Raw genomic sequence first — 23,540 nt, forward strand, 5'->3', positions numbered from 1 at the left:
TGTGTGTGTATGTAGGTATTAATATGTAAATATACACAGTATATATAATATACTGTTATTACTTATCACATCTATCATAAGCTCAGACTTTGTTACATTGAGTGACTAACAAGAGTCAGCTTCAAGGATGTGGCAGGCCCTTATCCAAGTATGAAAAGCATTTGCTGAAATCTAAAAAGTAGAAAAAAATAGAAATCACTGCCAGTTTTGACAAATTCTAATGGAAAGTATTTGAGCCCTAGCAGTTTGGCTCAGTGGATAGAGCTTCGTTCTGCAGACTGAAAGGTCCTAGGTTCAATTCTGGTCAAAGGCAGGTACCTTGGTTGCGGGCACATCCCCAGTAGGAGGTGTGCAGAAGGCAGCTGATCTATGTTTCTCTCTCATTGATGTTTCTTACTCTCTATCCCTCTCCCTTCCTCTCTATAAAAAATCAATATAATATATTTAAAAAAATAAAGTATTTGAAAAAGTAATTTAATTTCTCTAATACTCAGTTTTCTTCTTCATAAAGTAGGATGTCTCCCCTGCCTATTTCACATGGTTGTTGTGAAATGGGAATGAAAGCACTCTGTAAAAGGGATTTTGCCTGTATTTCTAACATACAGTGTCTTTCCTATATAAACAGGCTGTTTTGAAAGGAAATTATTTTCTAAAGCATGGGCAGTCCACAACTACTTATATTCTTTCAGTGAGTTTCCATTTACTCTGCACTCTTAAAGGATACTGTTTACCTTTTTCCTCACTCTCATTTCTCTCTGCAGGGGTAAGGCTACAGTTGTATTTAGCCCTGTGAAGCACAGCAAATACATCTATACTAATAAAAGGGTAATATGCAAATTGGTCAGGATGCCCTCACAGTAACAACCGAACAGCAGGCTACGTGGGGTGACCAGGCTGGCAGGGGGGGTTAGTGAGGGACAACCAAACAATTGAACAGCAGGCTGCGTGGGACAACCAGGTCAGGAGGGGGTTTCGTGAGGGATGACCAAAAGACTGAACAGCAGGCTGCATGGGGCGACCAAGCCAGCAGGGGGGTTAGTGAGGGAGGACCAAATGACTGAACAGCAGGCTGTGTGTGGCGACCAGGCCGCCAGAAGGGGCAGTGAAGGGTGACCATGCCAGCAGGGGGGGGCAGTTGGGGGCGACCAGGCTGGCAGGGGGGCAGTAAGGGGTGACCAGGCTGGTGGGGGGGGGCAGTTGGGCGTGACCAGGCCAGCAAGGGGAGGCAGTGGGGGGTGATCAGGCTGGCAGGCAGAGGCAGTTAGGGGCAATGAGGCAGGCAGGCAAGTGAGCAGTTAGGAGCCAGCGGTCCCAGATTGTGAGAAGGATGTCCGACTGCCAGTTTAGGCCCGATCCCCGGGATTGGGCCTAAATCGGCAGTTGGACATCCCCCGAGGGGTCCCGGATTGGAGAGGACACAGGCTGGGCTGAAGGGACCCCCCCCTCCGTGCACAAATTTCATGCATCAGGCCTCAAATGTTAAATAATCAGGTTATTGATTTTTGTAGAGGCCTTAAATTTGTAAACCAGAATAGATACCTTTTTGCTGCAAATTTAAAGCAATGCCTTCATAATCATGTAAGTAATTTATCTACATGTGTCAGAAGCCATTTATTTACCTGGATAAAGGAGAGCCCAAGAATGGAATACCAAGTTATATAATATCAACAGGAAAAACTAAAGACATAAGTAAATTTGGAAACGGAAGTGACATATAAGACCCAGATGGAAAGAATCAATTAGTAACCAATGATTACTATTTGGAGGGAAGAAAACATTGTCACATTACATGCAACCAAAAACCATAATGAAGATATTATGATTATAGCCATGGAGAAATCATCTTCAGAAATGTGATTACAGAATCACAGTCATCAGGAGTCACAGTGCTTTCTCAGCATGCTCAGAAAAACTTTGGTCCATCATGATTTTGTCAATAGTTTAATTTGGACACTTAAAGAGGAAAAGCAAGAAACTCACCAGGGCTAATATACATCCTGTACAATAGAAGAAATAAGGTTGTTCTTGGGCAATTAAGAAAGCATTATCCTCGCCGAAACCGGTTTGGCTCAGTGGATAGAGCGTCGGCCTGCGGACTGAAAGGTCCCGGGTTTGATTCCGGTCAAGGGCACGTACCTTGGTTGCGGGCACATCCCCTGTAGGAGGTGTGCAGGAGGCAGCTGATCGATGTTTCTCTCTCATCGATGTCTCTAGCTCTCTATCCCTCTCCTCTCTCTTCCTCTCTGTAAAAAATTAATAAAAAAATATATTTTTTTTTTTAAAAAAAGAAAGCATTATCCTCTTCTAAGGGACTCAGAAGGAGGTCTCCAGAAAAATACCTAACCAGAGGGAAAGTTTCCTGCTAGCCATTGAATCCAGAGTCCTGCTGGTAAACAGAGGTGAAGAAAGGCCACTGTCACACTGCTCAACCATGGTGCTGCCACCAAAATGCTGAGTGGACTTTGGGAGTTCAAGAGCCTAAAGGAGTTGGAGTCCAAGATTTAGAGCAGGACTCTGATTCTCATCCAGTATCAACACTTTGGCCATTGGGAATATCTGGTATGTTCTATTTGTTAAGAAATAGGGGTGGATTTTTAGTGTGAGCATTCTTTTTTTAATTAACAGACTTTCTTTTTTTTAGTAGTTTCAGGTTTACAGAAAGATTGAATGGAATACTCAGAATCTCAATATGTGTCCCCATACATCCCCTCACACCCATCCTCCCCTATTATAAGTCACTAGAGGTCCAGCGCACATGAAATCGGGCACGTGTAGCTTGCTTCTGCTTGCCTCAGCTGGCCACCCCGCCCATCACCGCTCATAACTCGTACCCTGCCCTCTGCCACTTGCAACTCTCTGCTGCTAATAGCTTGTGCCCCACCCTCTGCAACTCATAGCACTCTGCCACTAGTAGCTCATGCCTTGCCCTCCACCGCTCATAGCTCTCGGCCACTAGTAGCTCTCTAACATGAGTAGCTCGCACTCTGCCCCACCTGCCGCGAGAGCTGCTGCTCATTTGGTGGTGACACGGCATCACAACCACCAGCCTTTTATGATATAGACTAGAGGCCTGGTACATGAAATTTGTGCACTGGGGGGTGTCCCTCAGCACCACCTGCACCCTCTCCAATCTGGGACCCCTAGAGGGATTTCCGACTGCCGGTTTAGGCCCGATTCCTCAAGGGTGGCCATCTTGTGACAATGTGGGGAGGCCATCTTGTGATGACCTGAGGGCAGGAGGGCGCAAGGGCCACCTAGGCTTTTATTAGTATAGATTATTGATCTTTTAAGGAAAACATTATTTTAATAAAGAAACCTGGGGAGAATTTTATTATAGAAATAAATACATATTCTTTTGATGCAAAAAATCTTTAAATGGGAGATAGAGGTAATGAATGAACTTAATGCATGTAAAGGCATGTCAGTGGTTGGCACAAAGCAAATGCTCAGTAAATGCAAGCAACTGTCCTGATTATAATAAATACTAGAGGCCCAGTGCACGAAATTCGTGCACGAAGGTGGGGGGTGTCCCTCAGCCCAGCCTGCACCCTCTCCAATCTGGGACCCCTCGAGGGATGTCCGACTGCCCATTTAGCTGTCAGACATCCCTCTCACAATCCAGGACTGCTGGCTCCCAACTGCTTGCCTGCCTGCCTTCCTGATTGCCCCTAACCGCTTCTGCCTGCCAGCCTGATCACCCCCTAACCACTCCCCTGCCAGCCTGATTGATACCTAACTGCTTCCCTGCCAGCCTGATTGCCCCCAACTTTCCTCCTCTGCTGGCTTGGTCACCCCTAACTGCCCTCCCCTGCAGGCCTGGTCCTCCCCAACTGCCTTTCCCTGCAGGCCTGGTTGCCCCCAACTTTCCTCCTCTGCTGGCTTGGTCACCCCTAACTGTCCTCCCCTGCAGGCTTGATCGCCCCCAACTGCCCTCCCCTACTGGCCATCTTGTGGTGGCCATCTTGTGTCCACATGGGGGCAGGATCTTTGACCACATGGGGGCAGCCATCTTGTGTATTGGAGTGATGGTCAATCTGCATATTACTCTTTTATTAGATAGGATAGAGGCCTGGTGCACGGGTGGAGGCCAGCTGGTTTGCCCTGAAGGGTGTCCCGGATCAGGGTGGGGGTTTCCTTGGGGCGTGGGGCGGCCTGGGCGAGGGGCCTGTGGTGGTTTGCAGGCCGGCCATGCCCCCTGGCGACCCAAGTGGAGGCCCTGGTATCTGGGGTTTATTTATCTTCTATAATTGAAACTTTGTAGCCTGGAGCGGAGCCAAGCCTTCTGCTTGCTCTGTGACAGCAGCTATTTTGGGGGGATTTATGTATCTTCTATAATTGAAACTTTGTAGCCTTAAGCGGAGGCCTGGGCCGGCCAGGGTGTGCAGAAATCTTGGCTTCCTCCATTGCTGGGGGCAATCCTAGCCTCCTGCTCTTTCCAGCTCTGTGGCTGCCACCATTTCTGTTTGGATTTATGTATCTTCTATCATTGAAACTTTGTAGCCTTGAGTGGAGGCCTAGGCCGGCAAGGGCAGGTGGAAAGCTTGGCTTCCTCCATTGCCGGGGAAACCCAAGCGCCCCTCCTACTCTCTGTGGCTGTAGCCATCTTGGTTGGGTTTATTTGCATATTCGCTCCTGATTGGCTGGTGGGCGTGGCTGGTGGGGGTGGCTTGTGGGTGTAGCAGAGTGATGGTTAATTTGCATATTACTCTTTTATTATATAGGATTTCTCTTAGTGGAACTTATTTGAAGAGGGGTACAAGTGATATGGTATCCTTCAGAAACTGAAAAAAAGATTGAGTAATATATTTCACAAAGCACTGGAAGAGAAGTTTCAAAAATAAACACTGATGTTGAAATTACACCTATATTTTGGAGGAAGGAGATGCAACCATAAGGCAAATAGTCATAAAATATATAAAAATAAAGATTGTAGGCACCTGTTATCCATTAGCAATGACCTTGAAGATTGTATTTGCTCATGGAAACTAAAACAATGATGTCATTATTCATATTCATATTCATGATGCATATTCATTGACAATGTAGCTTGCCTATGGAAACCTTTATAGCTATCTCTCATGCAATGGGAATTAGTAAGTACGGGTGAAATAAAGCAATAAAGCATCTCAGACCTGTAGTTAAGATAGACTTCTATTCCTTTTTGTTGGCGCCATTTCATTTTAATGACATCAGAATGTAATTGCTAACTCAGGTTGAGCACCTTTAATACCATAGTGCTAAAACCCTTAGAGCAGAGCGTTGGGCATTTCTAACTGTGACAGCTCCATGAGCCTGGCTAACAGTATTCTGTCTTTTGCATAACACATATACAATATTTGACCCAGTCACAGAGAGCCATATAAATCTTGTGGATATAAATTACAAATTTAATTGATTTGGTTTAGTGTCACTGATACCTGAATAAATGAATTAAATACAAGTTAAAATTATCGTGATATCTATAGTTTGTCCTTACTAAATCCTAAGTAGGTTATTAAATCTCTCTACCAGTTTGGGGGTGCAGTATAACAAATTCACCTGTTAATAGCATCTCAGAATTCAGGAGGTCTTGGATGAGGCCCAAGACTCTGTATTTCTAACAAGTTCCAGGTGTTGCTGTTGCTGCTGCAGACCAAGGATGCATTTTAAATTGCAAAGAAATTTAAATTGCAAAGATGATTTCAGCATCAAGCTCCATAGTCAGTCACACCATGGAAAAGTTATTTATGCAACCTGAGCCTTAGGCTTCTCACTTACAAAAAGGAAACAACAGAAGTATCTATCTTTACTGCTTGTTGTGAAGATTAAATGAGATAATAACATGCAAAAGGGTCAGTTCAAGACCTAGAACATAGAAAATGCACCAAAAAAGCTAGGTTTTGTTGTAACTTTTGTCAATGAAAAGGTATGCATGTCTCAAATTTTTTCATTAACTCAGTGATTCACATGGCAATATAGTTACTAACTAAAAGTGAGGGCATGACAACTAAGAAGTTAAGTTCACGAGAGAACATAAAACAAGGATGAAAGGGGATAGTACATGAGATCTAAATTGTGCTGGATTTGACAGTGAAATTCAGAGCAAGTTTCCTCAGGGAAGACTGCCTGGATAGCAATTGAAGCCAGAAAATTCCTAGTTACCATGACCACCTTTACTTCTCTAACTCTGCTGACAGGGATACAGCTTTAGAAAGCAATTTGGTATTGCACAGTTCACCCAAGGCCATTGCTTAAAGAAACTTTTATATAGGTGAATATTTGTATATGGGGAAAAATCCATCAATAGGAGATTAGGTAAAGCAGGGAATATTCACACATATGCTTATTATAAAATTAAAGTGAATGAGCCACAGCCTAAAACTATAATATGGATGAATCTTAGAAAGTCATGAGTGGGGAAAATGAAAATGTCTTAACATAAAGTATAATACTGTTTTGTGGGGTTTTTTTGTTGTTTTTTTATTTCTTTTTTTAAATTTCTTTATTGATTAAGGTGTTACATATGTGTCCTTATTCCCTCATTTATGATACTGTTTTTATAAAACTCCAAAGCACGTGGAAGAACTATAAATACAATTCAGGCCAAGATTTACCTCTGGGGGCTGGGGAAAGAGGAGAATAGGGAGGTACAGACAGGTAAATTTGACAGTTTGGGTGATGTAGTTTAGTTTGGTGAAGGATTCATGGATTTCCATTTTTAAGTTCATCTTCAAGGCCCTGGAAAGGTGCAAGAAAGGCTATGTGGCAGAGCACTTTATCTCATGTCTCCTTAAACTGCTAAAGCAAAGGGAAGAAGCTGCCAGGATCAAGCTTTCCCCTCTCCAAATCTCCACCCAAGCACCACAGCCAGCAGATGAAGGTGGATGCAGCATGGCACATCCCATGCATACAGGCCCAGGGGACAGCCTGGACTGAAAGTCTATCTGCACAAGTGCAGAGCATGGAAAGACTAAAGGAAGAGGAAAGCCACTCCAGTCTGGCAATTAACAGCTTAAGGGAACCTTACACACGAGGAACATCAGGGTGGTGGCCAGATGAAGTGGATCCCCACACTGCTTGACAGGTGTCTAAGAATGTCAAAGATCAAGGTGATGGACAGGTCTACCGGTAAATCACTGCCCCAGGTAAGGGCAAATACCTCACAGGCTTGCCTGGGTAAGGATAATGGCCTGTTTTAGGAACCACATGCCATGAGGCACAAAGGACAGGTACTAGTTTATGTCTGAAGGAAAGTGTCTATTACAATTGGATAGTCCCTAAAAGGATTTCCAGGAAGCAATCTTTTTCTGGCCCAGGTCTAGCTAATGGGTCCAGCAGTGGTCACACTATGAAACAGTCTCTTCCACAACATGACACCCCTTGACAAGATATGCAGTTATGAAAGAAACCCCCTCCGAAGAGATGTTGAATTTACAGCTAATATGGCCACACCTCCACTTCCACATTCTCTGCATCACTGGTGGTAAGAAGAGAAACTGAAATTCTCAAATTAAACAATTTTTTTTCATAATTCCCAATGTTAGATGAGCAAGCGTCAATTTTCCATGCTTTGGTGGTATAAAATCTCAGTGAGCCATGCTCTCTACTTTAGCTCCTTTGAGCTTTATCTATATTTTCCCATAAAGTTTTGCATACAAATACAAAACATTCTAAGATACTTCCTGTAAGTCACTTAAGTCACCAGGGAAGAAACTCATTGTTGCTGGTTCCAGACCATCAGGAAGTGTAACAGGAAGTGAGGGATCAGCCTCCATGGTTTACTTGGTTCTCCATTGTCTTTTCTTTTTGGAACCATAGGTTTCGCACTAGGTTCTAATGCAAGCTCTTGCATTGATATCTCTGAAGATATTTTACAGTTTCTTCCTAGAGTCTTTGAAAGATGACCACAATGATTCTTCCCATCCCTGTATGGGGCCCCTTTGTAATGTGACTTTATCATACCTCCCATCAAGAGATGAAGCCTATTTCCCATGCCTTCATTCTTGGCTGTGCTCTAGAAATAATTTGACCAATACAACATGGTGGACATGATATTACCTGACTTAAGCGACTGGGCCTCTGCTCCATCATCTTAAAATGTTGTCCTGTCACCACCATGCGAAAAAACCAGGGCCAGCTTACCAGGGATGAGAGGCTACATGGAGCAGATCTGAGTTCCCCACCTAACCAGCTACTGTCAGAATCAGCCACCAGACAATTAAGTAACCTAATCTTAGACCATTCAATCCCAGTTAAGCCCCAGATGACTGTGGTCACATGAGTGACCCCAGATAAGAACTTCAGAACTGCCCGGCTGAACCCAACCTAAACTGTTGAGACACACAATTGTGAACTACTGAAATGATTGTTGTCTCAAGCCACTAAGTTTTGGGAGTGGTTTGTTACAAGCAATAGATAATTTCTATCTGCTCTTATTTTTTTAACTTTTATCTGAATGGGGTATGGTGTGTGTGTGTAGAAGCTGAGCCACATTTACTGTAGCTCTTCTATCAGATTTTGGTCAAATTGAGAAAAATGTTTGACTTTATGCGTGAGGTACTGTAGAACAAAGGTAAAGTGGGTAATTCTAAAACTTGAATATTTTATTATTAAACATTTTCTTTCATGTCAACAGTTTCATGTATCATTTTCCCTTCTACATGACTTTCAGCATTTCTCTTCCTAATTGGAGTTAGTCTTTCTTTGCTTTCCTTTTTGATTCTTCTAGAATTTATTTTTCTTTGTCCTGTTCTGTCATTCTAACGGCCAGCCGTGGGCAAACTACGGCCCGCGGGCCAGATCCAGCTGTTCCATCCGGTTCTCTTGCTCTCCCCTTCGCTCCTTTACTTTGAATTTATATTAGTTCACACAAACACTCCATCCATGCTTTTGTTCCGGCCCTCCGGTCCAGTTTAAGAACCCATTGTGGCCCTCGAGTCAAAAAGTTTGCCCACCCCTGTAACATCTTCAAAGTTGTGACATAGGATTAGATCAGATCAGATTAGCTTCGTGACTAATGCATAGATCCATATGGCTCTGATGACTTCACCTCCTTTACTTCAAAATACAGCTCTTGATATTCTCCACACTCCCCTCCATCCTACCTTTTGTTTTTTCCCCTCGCAAATGTCATTCTCCTCCGTGGGCCAGCAATGCTGCCCACACACTGTGCTATGGCCACAATTCACCACACTCAGCTGTACTTGACAGATTAGAGGTGTTTTTTCCTCATCCAGTTATGTCAGGTCAGTGGCGTATTTATTTTTCTCTCTGACATCAATGACAGCTACTTTAATACACTTCAAGTCCAGAAAGCAAGTGAATGCCCAAAGGAGTGATGGGCCTTCCTGTCTGACTCACCACAGCCTTCCTGAGCTCTGAGCTTTGCAGCCTGCTGTCTCAGGGAGAAACAGCCCAGACACATCCCAGGGACAGTGAGGAAAACAGGGTTGGGAGGAGGGGCAGGCCCAGGGAAGAAGAGATGGGGAAGATAGATGGCAAAAGAGAGCAGGAACATTTGGGCTTGTCTTTGATAAGAATGAGCTGGGGGTTACTGGTGAAGCGCCTTTGCCTCTCGGCTGCTGCCTGCCAAACTGAGCTGTTCTTATTAAAACAATTACCAAGAGAAATAATAGAAGATCAGAGTTTCTCAGAAATGAGAGTAATAAGTATAATCAAGCATACCATACACAAAAATCAGTTCCATAAAACGGACTCACTGCAAAAGGCAAAATGTTAAAACACTTTAGAATAAAATGTATTTCTGATTCTGGGATAGGAAAAGATTTATTACAATACAAAATTGCTAACCATAAAAGAAAAAAATCATAAATTTGAATACATTAAATTTAATAACTTCTGATCTAACAGGTGTGGCTCACCTGCTACAGGTGTGGTTGGAGCAACGTCCCATACACTGAAAGGTTGTGGGTTTGATTCCTGGTCAGGTCGTGGGTTCTATCCCAGGTCAGGACATGTGCAGAAGGCAGCCAACAAATGTTCTCTCTCACATCGATGTTTCTCTAACTCTCCCTTCCCCTCCCCGCCGTTCCCCTCACTCTAAAAAAATCAATAAGCATATACTTGGGTGAGGATTAAAAAAATTTTTAAGAACTTTTATTCATTAAAAACCATCATGCATGAACAAAGTAAAAGCACAATTCACAAACTGAGAGAAAATATTTGCAACATATATAACTGAGTATGGATTAACATGTGGAACATATAAAGGAATATGGCAAATTAATAAAATATGATAAGACAATTCAATAGAAAAAAATAGATAAAAAGACTGAGCAGGCATCATATGAAAATCATAATCAACTTCACTAACTATCATAAAATACAAACAAAGACCACAATATGCTTTCATTTCACTTCTATTAGATTGCCAAAAATTAAGAAGAAAAGTTGGTACAACTGCTTTGGAAATTTATTTGGCATTATTTTATAGAAATGAATATTCATTTGTAGACACTTCCACTTGGCACTCCACTCTTAGATACATACACAGGATGGTTACCTTGTCTAGGAACACAGACTAATTAATACACAATAACTGGCTTATTGTTGTTACATTATAGTACACAATAAAATAATAGCATGCCGATTTCTAGACTTTACAGCCACCCTCAGTGCAGTCTCAAGAATACTTCAGTCTAATAAATATGGAGATATGTAAAATCCCTCCTTTCCCAGCTGTCTCTTTGCTTAGGCTCTTGAAAAACATACTGGTTCGAAGGGGGAATAATGGCGGCGGAATAGACAGACGTGTTCTGAGCCTTGTCCCGGAGCAGAAAGAAAGAACAGCTGAGGGTCGCACAAGGAGTGTTTGTTGGCTGGTTGGGAGACAGCTGAATTCCAGAAGGAGGCGGGGGACTGCTGAACGGGGTTCCCCTGACCTGGCAGCACCCACTGCGGCTGGGTCCCCTCCCGGAGCTGCGGGCTTGGACGCGGAGTCTGCGCCATCTTGATCCGGAAAGTGGAGCTTATCTGAAGCCTGAGAATCCACAACTGCGGCACCCCAGGAACAGCTGCGAGCCCCAGAACAACGCTCCCCAACTGGCGCAAGCACACGGGTTCAGAGGAGCTCTACACTCCACCACGGAAAGGTCAGATTTCGCCTGGGATAAGGTGAGGTCTCTGGTCCCGGCGGGAGAGAGGAACGCGCGTTTTGCGGGAGCTGGAGGACCAGGGAAGTCTGTGCCTAGAAAAATCCGTGGCTGTAGGGGCTGGCGTGATCTGTGATTGTGGAAAGGGGTCCTCAGAGCTGCTAAGAGAAGGGCACTCTAAAAAGCAACCCATTTTGATCTGAAGTGCAGGGACACCCTAAGAATTTCAGGCAGTCCAGACTTACGCGCAGCCCCTGCGTTCCCTGGGTGCCTGGGTTTACGCGCAGCCACGGAGTGCGCACACTTGGGCTTTTTCCTCTTGAAATTCTGGCTTCTGACTACTAAGCCCAATACATAGGATCACCCAGTTGGGGACACCCTGGGAGACTGCAGGGGAAGGTTGTTTTTCTGGAACCCGGGGATCGGAGCGGGGAGTGAACATCAGAGAGTCAGCTCTGAGGCAGACCACTCCCACAGGCCGGTGGGAAAGAGTGCCACAGAGAAAGAAGGCTCTAACACTGCCTAGAGAGGCCATAGATAGACCCGGAAGTCAATCCAGAAACACTGCCACCCAGGGGCTGAATCACAAATTGACTCTTGTGTAATCAAAAATAAAGGAATACGAGAAATTAAGACACACCGCCTGCTTAAAATCAGGACTGGCTTACAACACCGAAGAGCAGTGGATCGCAGGGAACTGCAATACTGTCTGGACTGAGAAACAGGCGTGCCAAACAGAAAAACAGAGGAAGTGAATGACCTTAACTACTTCACATTTTATTTTTACCTTTTATTTTTTTATTTTTTTTATTTTTTTTTATTTTCATTTTTTGCATCTTTTAATCAAGAAACTTTTTTTTTCTTTTTTCATCACTTGATTTTACCTTTTTAATTATTACATTTTTATTTTCAATCCGTATTATTACTACTGCTATTTTATTTTATTTTATTTTATTTTTTTAAGTGTCATTTTACTTTCTCTTCATTTTATTTTGGGATTAGGGTTCTACATTCTATTTTTATCTTTCCTTTAGCATCGTTTTACTCTATCTCAACTCTACCTTTAGGCCATCACTCTCTTCCTAACCTCCCCCTTTTCAGTGTCCTGTTTATCTTACCCTTTTACTGCTTTAGATTTTCCCTATTCTTTCTGTTTACCCCTTGTTAAAATTTCACCCTACTTACATATCTAATCTCCAATCCCCTGCTCCAAGTCCACATACACCTCTCCCTTCACTGTCTGAGCTATCCATAAACTTGTCCTTCTCTCTGTCCTTTTGTTGTTGTTTGCTTGAATGTAGATTATACCCAATTTTTATGCTTTTTTGTGAGATTGTTTTGCTTATTCTTCTTTTGTTTATTTTTTTGTTTGTTTTTTGCTTCAGCTTTCCCTTGCCTCACTCCGTATTAGTTGGTGTTGTAGTTTGTACTAATCCCCAGGCACTTGTTGCTGGCATTTGCTGGGATTAGTGATTGTTCTATTGGAGTTTTATCCCCAATATATATAGTCTGTTCCCCATTCTCTCTTAGTCACTTTCTTGTCTCTCTTAGTTTTTTTTTTTCTTTTTCTCTTTACTTTCCCTTTTCCCAATTTCATTTTCACACTCCTTTTTTCTTTTTTTCTTTCTTTCTTTCTTTTTTCCTCTTCTTCTTTCTCTCCTATCACCTAATTTGCCTTTCTCTGGTGGTCACCTTTATTGGAGGTTATTAATATCGTGAATACATTCCTGTTCAGTGCCTTGTGAGTTGTACCTGGTAGTGCTGTATTTTGTGCCTTTAAATCAACCCAGGAGAGAGAGAACTACATAACCAGACACCCAGAGAAGAGAGACCATGGGGAGACAAAGACACAGCCCGCATATGAAAGAAAAGCAGGCATCACCAGAAAAGGAAGTAAACGAAATGGAGGCAAGCAACCTTCCAGAAAAAGAATTCAGAGAAATGGTCATAAGGTGGCTGAAAAGAATGGAAGACAAATTCGACAATATGAGCAAGAACCAAGAGGAAATGAAGAAGAACCAAGAAGAAATGAAAAATGACATCGCTGCTGTAAAGAACTCAATAGAAAGCATCAAGAGTAGACTAGAAGAAGCAGAGGACCGTATCAGTGAGCTAGAAGACAAGATGGAAAAAAATACCCAAGAAAAGCAACTTCTAGAAAAAAAAATTAAAAGGCAGGAGGAGAGTCTAAGGGAACTTTGGGACAACACAAAACAAAACAACATCCGCATAATAGGGGTTCCAGAAGGAAAGGAAGCTGAGCAAGGAATAGAAAACCTCTTTGAAGAAATAATGACAGAAAATTTCCCAGATATAGGGAAGAAAAAACCCACACAAATCCAAGAAGCTCACAGAGTCCCAAGCAAAATGAACCCCAAAAGACCGACGCCAAGGCACATTATAATTAAATTGGCAAACACCAACGACAAAGTAAGAATCTTAAAAGCAGCAAGAGAGAGACAGAAAGTTACATACAAAGGAACCCCCATCAGACTAGCAACTGATTTCTCAACAGAAACTCATCAGGCCAGAAGGGAATGGAATGAAATATACAAAGTCATGCAAAGGAAGGGTCTGAATCCAAGAATACTGTACCCAGCAAGGCTGTCAATCAAAATTGAAGGTGAAATCAGGAGCTTCACAGACAAAAAAGGACTAAGGGAATTTATTACCACCAAACCAGCAATGCAAGAAATGCTAAAGGGTCTGCTGTAAAAAAAAAAAGAAAGAAAGAAACAGGAAGCGAAGAAATAACACAGGGGTAAAGAATAGGAATGGCGACAAATAAGTACCTATCAATAATAACTTTAAATGTAAATGGATTAAATGCCCCAATCAAAAGACATAGGGTAACGGATTGGATAAGAAAACACGACCCATATATCTGCTGTCTACAAGAAACCCACCTCAGGAAAAAAGACGCACACAGACTGAGGGTGAAGGGATGGAAAAAGGTTTTCCAGGCAAATGGAACTGAAAAAAAAGCTGGGGTAGCAATACTTATTTCTGACAAATTAGATCTCAAACTGAAGGACATAACAAGAGATAAGGAAGGCCATTTCATAACACTAAAGGGAGCAATCCAACAAGAAGAAATAACTCTGGTAAACATATATGCACCCAATACAGGAGCACCCAAATACATAAAAAAACTCCTGGAGGATATCAAGGGAGAGATTGACAGCAATACAATCATAGTAGGAGACTTTAATACCCCACTATCACCACTGGACAAATCCTCTAAACAAAACATCAGCAAAGAAACATCAATCCTAAATGACTCACTAGACCAGATGGAATTAATTGACATCTTCAGAACATTTCACCCCAAAGCCACAGAATATACATTCTTCTCAAGTGCACATGGGTCATTTTCAAAGATAGACCATATGTTGGGACATAGGCAAAGTCTCTTCAAATTCAAGAAGATAGAAATCATATCAAGCATCTTCTCAGACCACAGTGGCATAAAACTGGAAATCAACTACAATAAAAACAACCCAAAGAAATCAAACACATGGAGACTAAACAGCATGCTATTAAACCATGACTGGGTTACCAGAGAGATCAAAGAAGAAATAAAAAACATCGTGACAACAAATGACAATGAAAACACTACAATCCAAAATCTATGGGACACAGCGAAAGCAGTCTTGAGAGGGAAGTTCATAGCTCTACAAGCCTACTGCAAAAAACAAGAAACAGGGGTAATAAATTACCTAACCCAACAACTCAAAGAGTTAGAAAAAGAGCAACAAGAAAAGCCCAGTGTAAGCAGAAGGAAGGAAATAATAAAGATCAGAGCACAGATAAATGACATAGAGACCAAAGAAACAATACAAAAGATCAACAAAACCAAGAGCTGGTTCTTTGAAAGGATAAACAAGATTGATGAACCTCTAGCCAGGCTCACCAAGAAGCAAAGAGAGAGGACCCAAATAAACAAGATCAGAAATGAAAGAGGTGAAATAACAACAGATCCCGCCGAAATACAAAGGATTGTTAAAAAATACTACGAACAACTCTATTCCAACAAACTGGACAACCTGGAGGAAATGGACATATTCCTAGAAAAATATAACCTTCCAAAACTCAATCAGGAAGAATCTAAACAGCTCAACATGCCAGTAACTATGGAAGAAATTGAAGCAGTCATCAAAGAGCTTCCGGCAAACAAAAGCCCGGGGCCAGACGGCTTCACAGGAGAGTTCTACCAAACATTCAAGGAAGAACTAAAACCTATCCTCCTCAGACTATTCCAAAAAATTCAAGAGGAAGGAACACTTCCCAGCTCCTTCTATGAAGCCAGCATCACCCTCATACCAAAACCAGATAAAGACAACACAATGAAGGAGAATTACAGGCCAATATCCCTCATGAATGTAGATGCCAAAATCCTCAATAAAATTCTAGCAAATAGGATCCAGCAGTACATCAGAAAGATCATACACCATGACCAAGTAGGATTTATCCCAGGAATGCAAGGATGGTTCAATATCCGCAAATCAATAAATGTGATACATCACATAAACAAATTGAGAGATAAAAATCACATAGTCATATCAATTGATGCAGAAAAAGCATTTGACAAAATCCAACACCCTTTCTTGATAAAAACTCTCAACAAGGTGGGAATAGAAGGATCATACCTCAACATAATAAAAGCTATATATGATAAACCCACAGCTAACATCATACTCAATGGGCAAAAACTAAAACCATTTCCCCTAAGAACAGGAACAAGACAGGGATGCCCACTCTCACCACTCCTGTTTGACATAGTACTGGAAGTATTAGCCACTGCAATTAGACAAGAAGAAGAAATAAAAGGCATCCAAATTGGAAAAGAAGAAGTAAAGCTGTCCTTATTTGCAGATGACATGATATTGTACATAAAAAACCCGAAAGACTCCATCAAAAAACTAACAGACTTAATAAATGAATTCGGCAATGTAGCAGGATACAAAATTAACAACAAGAAATCTATGGCATTTCTATACACCAACAATGAACTTACAGAAAGAGAGACTAAAAAAGCAATCCCATTTTCCATCGCACCAAAAAAATTAAGATACTTAGGAATAAACCTAACCAAGGAGGTAAAAGACCTATATGCGGAAAACTACAGGACCCTGAAAAAAGAGATAGAGGAAGATATAAACAGATCGAAGAACATACCATGTTCATGGATTGGTAGAATCAACATCATTAAAATGTCCATACTACCCAAAGCAATCTATAGATTCAATGCACTCCCCATTAAAATACCAACGGCGTATTTCACAGACCTAGAAAGAACTCTCCAAAAATTCATCTGGAATAAAAAAAGACCCCGAATAGCCACAGCAATCCTGAGAAAGAAGAATAAAGTAGGAGGGATCTCAATACCAGATTTCAAGCTGTATTACAAAGCCACTGTCCTCAAAACAGCCTGGTACTGGCACAAGAACAGACATATAGATCAATGGAACAGAATAGAGAATCCAGATATCGACCCAAACCAATATGCGCATTTAATATTTGACAAAGGAGGCATGAGCATACAATGGAGTCAAGACAGTCTCTTTAATAAATGGTGTTGGGAAAATTGGACAGATACATGCAAAAAAATGAAACTAGATCACCAACTTACACCATACACAAAAATAAACTCAAAATGGGTACAGGACTTAAATATAAGACGGGAAACCATAAAAATACTAGAGGAATCCACAGGCAGCAAAATCTCAGACATATGCCAAAAGAACTTTTTCAGTGATACTGCCCCTAGGGCAATGGAAGCCAAACAGAAAATAAACAAATGGGACTACATCAAAATAAAAAGCTTTTGCACAGCAAAAGAAACCATCAACAAAACAACAAGAAACCCCACTGTATGGGAGAACATATTTGCAAATGGTATCACTGATAAAGGTTTAATTTCCAACATCTACAGGCAGCTTATACAACTTAATAAAAGGAAGATAAAGGATCCAATAAAAAAATGGGCAACGGACCTAAATAGAATCTTCTCAAAAGAAGACAGAAGGAAGGCCAAGAGACACATGAAAACATGCTCAAAGTCACTAATTATCCGAGAGATGCAAATCAAAACAACAATGCGATACCATCTCACACCTGTCAGAATGGCTATCATCAACAAATCAACAAACGACAAGTGTTGGCGAGGATGCGGAGAAAAAGGAACCCTCGTGCACTGCTGGTGGGAATGCAGACTGGTGCAGCCACTGTGGAGAACAGTATGGAGTTTCCTCAAAAAACTGAAAATGGAACTCCCATTTGACCCAGTAATCCCACTCCTAGGAATATATCCTAAGAAACCAGAAACACCAATCAGAAAGGATATATGCACCCCTATGTTCATAGCAGCACAATTTACAATAGCTAAGATTTGGAAACAGCCTAGGTGCCCATCAGCAGATGACTGGATCAGAAAACTATGGTACATCTACACAATGGAATACTATGCTGCCGTAAAAAAGAAGGAATTACTACCATTTGTAGGCACTTGGATGGAATTAGAGAACATTATGCTAAGTGAAATAAGCCAGTCAATGAAAGAAAAATACCACATGATCCCACTCATTTGGGGATAATGAAAAACATTATAAACTGATGAACAAAAAGATAGTTACAGAGGCAGTAAAGCATCAAACAGACTGTCAAATTACAGTGGTAAGGTTAGGGAGAGGTGGGGGAAATAAGAGATCAACTGAAGGACTTATATGCATGTATATAAGACTAACCAACGGATGCAAAACATTGGGGGGTGAGGGCATGTATGGGAGTGGGGTTGGGGGGGGCAATGGTAAGATATGTACACATATAATACCTTAATAAAAATTTGAAAAAAAAAAAAAAAAAAAAAAAAAAAAAAAAAAAAGAAAAACATACTGGTTCTTTGTGTTTGTGAATTGTGATTCACTAGAAAAGCTGATGGAACTGTGAAATCTATTCAGACTCTCTCCATGAAAAATTCCTGGTTAATTTATGGGGTTCACTGACTTCCTGAAGTCCTTCCATGTGTCATCTTTGGGCCCATGCCTCCTGGGTTCAGAACTCTGCTTGACATAATTCTTCTTCCAGGGTCAGACCTCCGGCCATTGAGTTGTGCTCGCCCAATGTATGAACTATCCCTCCTCGGGGTTTGCTTCTAGACTAGCAAACATCCTTCGTCCAGGGTTAGTAGTCAGCATTTGACACTCCTAAGCCTCACCAAACCTAACACTGGGTCAGACAGGAGCCCAAGGGCATTTAGGCCTGTAGGCCTCTAGCTCAGCAGGCCCAGTGACACAAGAGGGCAGGGTGAGGGCTTCCATGGGCCCCTTCACTCCTGTACCTCATGGGCAGACAGGCAGTGTCAGATCAGATTCTGTGGAGGTATATTAAGGTTCATAACAGGAAAATTAACATTCCTGAGGAATACTGGTATGAATAATATAAACAACCTAACATCTTTGAATCCAGAATTCCAGAGTGAGTTACCCTGAGTCCCAGAACTTTAGGTATGTAAATGATTCTTGCCATCCCTCCAACTAGCTCCAGTAAGAAAAGAAACGTTCCATTTCTGCTTTACAATCATATCCAGAGCTCATCTTAAATGTTCATATTTTCCATATTTGTTAACCATAATGGTAAATGTAAAAATCTGAAATTATTGAGGGCTTGGTTTACCTGGCATGTATAAAACACTATAAGAGCTGTGAAATATCATAGTATGAGGAGGACAAGGTATGTCTAAGACTGTGTGTTCTGGAGTCAGACCAGCTCTGCCATTTACCACCAGTTACTTTTCCTTTACCAGGTTAGGGAAGTTTTCTTCCATTATTTCTTCAAACACATTCTCTATCCCATTCTCCCTTTCTGCCTCGTCTGGCACACCTGCTATTCTATTATTGTTACGTTTCACATTTCCCTCAGCTCCCTTAAGCTGTCTTCCTGTTTTTTAATTGTTTTTTTTTTCTTTTTGTTTCTCTGATTGATTTTTCAACCCTTTCTTCTAATTCATTGATTCAAGCTTCAGCCTCCCCTAATCTGCTGTGTATTCCTTCCAATGTGTTCTTTATTTGTGTTATGTCATTCTTTACTTCTGTTTTCAAAGTTACTATATATTTTCTCATGTTGTTGAGCATCTTTACCATCATTAATCTGAACTCTATATCAGATAAATTTCTTATCTCCATTTCATTTATCTCTTCTTCTGGAGATTTCTCTTGTTCTTTCATTTGGGAGTTGTTTCTTTGTCTCCTCATTTTGGCTGCATGTTTGGGTTTGTGACTATGTATTAGGTAGATCTGCTATGCTTCTGGATCTCTAGTGCAGGACAGTGTCAAATGCTATTTCTGACTAATTATATCAGGCAAACACTCAAAGCCTCCAGAGACCACCTCTGCCTACAGACTGATAGGATTCCGTTTTGAATTGCCCACAGACAATCGTCCACAGGTGTTTTTTTTTTTTTTTTTTTTTAACAGGGTGGGGCAATTGCTTCTGCCTGGAGGCTAATTGTTATTCTCAATCTCTTAATGGGCCTCAGCAATTCCACACCATGAGACAAGATGTTTTCCAATAAAGTGGTCAACTGTCTGCCCCTCAGGGAAGACTGCCTGGATAGCAATTGTCTGTCTAAGATGACTGCCACAGTGTGAGGGAATGACTCAGCACAGGAAACCGGGGTGTCTGCCTTCTGAGCTCTAATCCCAGAGCCCCTGATCCTGGCTTCTGCTCACACAGCTCCAGTCCACTCTGCCCTTCCTCCGCCAGAGCACAAGGTGTGTGGTTCCACATGGACTTTTGTGCCTTGGAGCTTTAAGAGAGTCTCTGAAATCCACATGCCTTTCGCTGGAAGATAGCAATCCTGCTGCTTTTCACAGCCAAATGTTATGTGGGTACCATTCTCAGTTCTGGTGCTCTCTGCTGGGGGGCCTAGCTTGGGGATTAGACTCCAGAGTTCTCAGTGGTAAACTGCTCCCCACCCCCCACAGCTGAGATAGCTCTCCAGAACGTCAGCTGCTATCTGTGAGAGCCTGCCCAGCTTTTTTGTGCCTCCACCCTTCCTATGAGTCTCTATAGTCTCCACTTTCCGTCCTCAATTATCAGGGTTCTCTGCAGTGAGTCTTCCGTTGATTATTCACCAAGTTTTTCAGTATTTTAGTTGCAATTCCAGTTTGGTCCTAGGAGCATGTCCATGCAGCATCTACTTACTCCACCTCCATTTTTAATCTTACCACCAATTACTTACTATGTAACTTTGGGCAAGTCTCAACCTCAGCATTCTTGAATGTAAAATAAAACTAAAAATAGTACTATCTCACAGAGTATTGTGAGGATAAAATCAGATAATGTGTATAAAAAGCACAGGTCAGTGTCTGGCACATGAGATGAGATTTTAAAAATGAGCCCTAACCGGTTTGGCTCAGTGGATAGAGCGTCGGCCTGCGGACCGAAGGGTCCCAGGTTCGATTCCGGTCAAGAGCATGTACCTGGGTTGCGGACACATCCCCAGTAGGGGGCGTGCAGAAGGCAGCTGATCGATGTCTCTCATCGATGTTTCTAACTTTCTATCCCTCTCTCTTCCTCTCTGTAAAAAATCAATAAAATATATATTTTAAAAAAAAAATGAGAAATTTTAAAATTTAACACCTGTTCTTCATTTAGATCTGTGTCCCTTTCTCCAAATATTTATGAAATTGTGGCATTTTTTAAAATTCCTCATTGAGAAAAATTCTTTTAAATATTTTCATTGCTTTAAAAAAAGGAAACAGCCGAAACCGGTTTGGCTCAGTGGATAGAGCGTCGGCCTGCGGACTGAAAGGTCCCAGGTTCGATTCCAGTCAAGGGCATGTACCTTGGTTGCGGGCACATCCCCAGTGGGGGGTGTGCAGGAGGCAGCTGATCGATGTTTCTCTCTCATCGATGTTTCTGGCTCTCTGTCCCTCTCCCTTCCTCTCTGTAAAAAATCAATAAAATATATTAAAAAAATAAATAAATAAAATAAATAAAAATAAAAAAAGGAAACATTTCATTGATAACTAGTTCTTGCAACAAGATGGATTGCTGACACAAGCATTAGGCTATCACTGTGATGACACATCCCTGCAGCACAAATGGCTGGAGACACAGGATCAGGGATAAAGGAATAGTTTCCAAAGATGAAAGAGATGAATAGAGAAATATTTCAAATGCATGGGTTTTATTCAAAACAGAGATATATCTAAGATATTTCCTAAGTGGCAAAATGGAGGAGAGGAATAGAAAAGGTGGTTGAATTCTTAAAGAACAAGTCCATCCTTAAAATTTTTAAAGGTTTCTCTGATTTTATAGTCAGTAGGGATATTGTTAAACTTTCCAATGCAATATAAAAGATGGTTTGTATCTAATTTCTGAAATGACATAAGGTTAACAAAAATTAATTAGGCACTCTTTCATTTAAATGGACCCAATGATCTCAGTCCCTGTGAAGAATTTGAGTCACCTTTAAAACCAACCTGTAGTGTGAATAGAGACAGTCTTTACCTGCAGAAGACCATGGCACACTAGCTGTTTTCATTCATGATTCACATAACCCTTCATGGCCTTCGCATTTGCATGAGTTTCCAGGGCTGAGCTTCACAGCTCTGTCAACTGACTGTTGCACTGCAGTTCCCACAGCCCCTTACACTGCTGTATGAGACCTCCTCCCCACTGGGAGCCTGGCACAGTGCTCACCACACCCACCAGCACTAATGCACCTGATGGCATGGAAAACCTAACTGCCTCATCACTCTCCATTAAATGCCCACCCACCTCCTCTGCAAAGTTATTCTCAGAGTCCAATCTCACTGACTGTCCTGAATCTTTTCTCCTGCCCGTTTCATGCCATTGTGAGTATATCTGCATACAGCCAAACATCCCTTCTTGTTAGAAATGTGAATTCCTTTTGGATAAGATTTCCAAATAAAAACCTCTCATTTCTGTGAGAACTCCTACAGGGCTGATGAAGAAACATGTGGCATGTTAGTAAATACTGACTGATTTATACAATTTTATTTTTTAGTTTAATTTATTATATTTTATTTTAGGGCCAATAATAAATAGAGGTAAGCACATTTGGGGCATTAAGTTGACTGTAGAACCAAACGATTTATTATATTACTTACATTATGTTATTTCATTACTTATATTATGTTATTCTCTCTAAACCTCAGTGTCTCAGCTGTTAATGGTGGTAATAATAGCATCTATAATAGGATTATTTCAAAGATTAAATGAAGTTAATTAAATTTTAGTTTTAAAATAGGCATAGTACATATCAAGTACCCAATAAATGTTTATGTTGTTTTTATTAGCATTAATGTATCAGAAAAATATAACCAGTCATTTTCTAAGGTTTAAGTGGCAGTTTCAATCACTCATAAAACAGACATTACAAATTATGAAAGTGTCAGTTTGGTCTGAATTTAAGGTTGTCCCTTTCCTTCAGAAGTTCTTCAGTTGTATCTGGAGATAGCATAACTATGAACTCTTGCTTCTCATCATATGGTACCCAAAGCAATTAATCTTGCCATTACTTTCCCCTTAATCCTGCCACCCATCACCACCTACGATGAATGCAATGGACATGCCAGCTCCTATTCCACTTGCCACCTCCCATGTTAGCCACTGTTCGCTGCCCTTTACCTCTTCCCTTGACTTCTAGACATAAGCCCTGAATATTTGCTTCTCATTTCTTGGGCCCAATACTTCTTAGTCTTTTGTGGCACCTCTTCCCTTTCGTTAATTAGTATTGTTGCTCACATACTTTCCCTTCTCACTCCACACTTGCCCTGAATTACCCCATTTTCTCTCAGGATTTCAACTGGTTGCTGACACCACATACACCTTTTGCTGCCCCTGCCTGCAGCCAGGCCCTCACCACCTCTAACCCAGGAAATGGAAATCGCTGCTTAAATGGTGCCCTGGCTGCCATCTTTTCCCCACTTGAAAATTTCTCCTTCACACAGGCACCAGAATGACCTTCCTAAAGTTTAAATCAGACCTCAGCACCCTCAAGCTAAAGCTTGCCAATGGTTTCCTTTACTTGCAGATAAGATCCAAATATCTGTAAACTACCAATCAATCCCTCCTGCACTTGGTGAACCACATTCAGAAGGCACCCTATAGATGTTTGCTGTCCAGATTATGCTCAGTTCAACCAAGCAACCTGGTTCTAAAAGTTATGCAAATCACTTTCCAATATGTTATTGATTGTAACCTTACAATCAATTAGAAGAGGTTCTCAACTCCAGCCAATGAATATCACCAGACCTCTTGAACTGAAATTATTTAGAACAATTCACTTATATTTTCCCCACACACATTACACATTGTCTCACTTCAAAAAAGTAGATTTACAGATTTTCATGATAATCAATGCATATAATATTAATGCATATACTTAAATGTACTTGAAATCAGTTATAAAAAAAAAAA

General features: G+C 41.3%; 1 protein-coding gene across 1 annotated transcript in view; it reads right to left on the reverse strand.

Annotated features, from left to right (window-relative positions):
- SLC9A9 (solute carrier family 9 member A9) overlaps positions 1 to 23,540 on the reverse strand; it is a gene marked incomplete at its 3' end in the record, with an annotated part of 980,651 nt that overhangs the window by 767,135 nt on the left and 189,976 nt on the right.

Source organism: Plecotus auritus (assembly GCF_963455305.1).
Source record: "Plecotus auritus genome assembly, chromosome: 2".
In the NCBI taxonomy this organism is placed as follows: Eukaryota; Metazoa; Chordata; class Mammalia; order Chiroptera; family Vespertilionidae; genus Plecotus; species Plecotus auritus.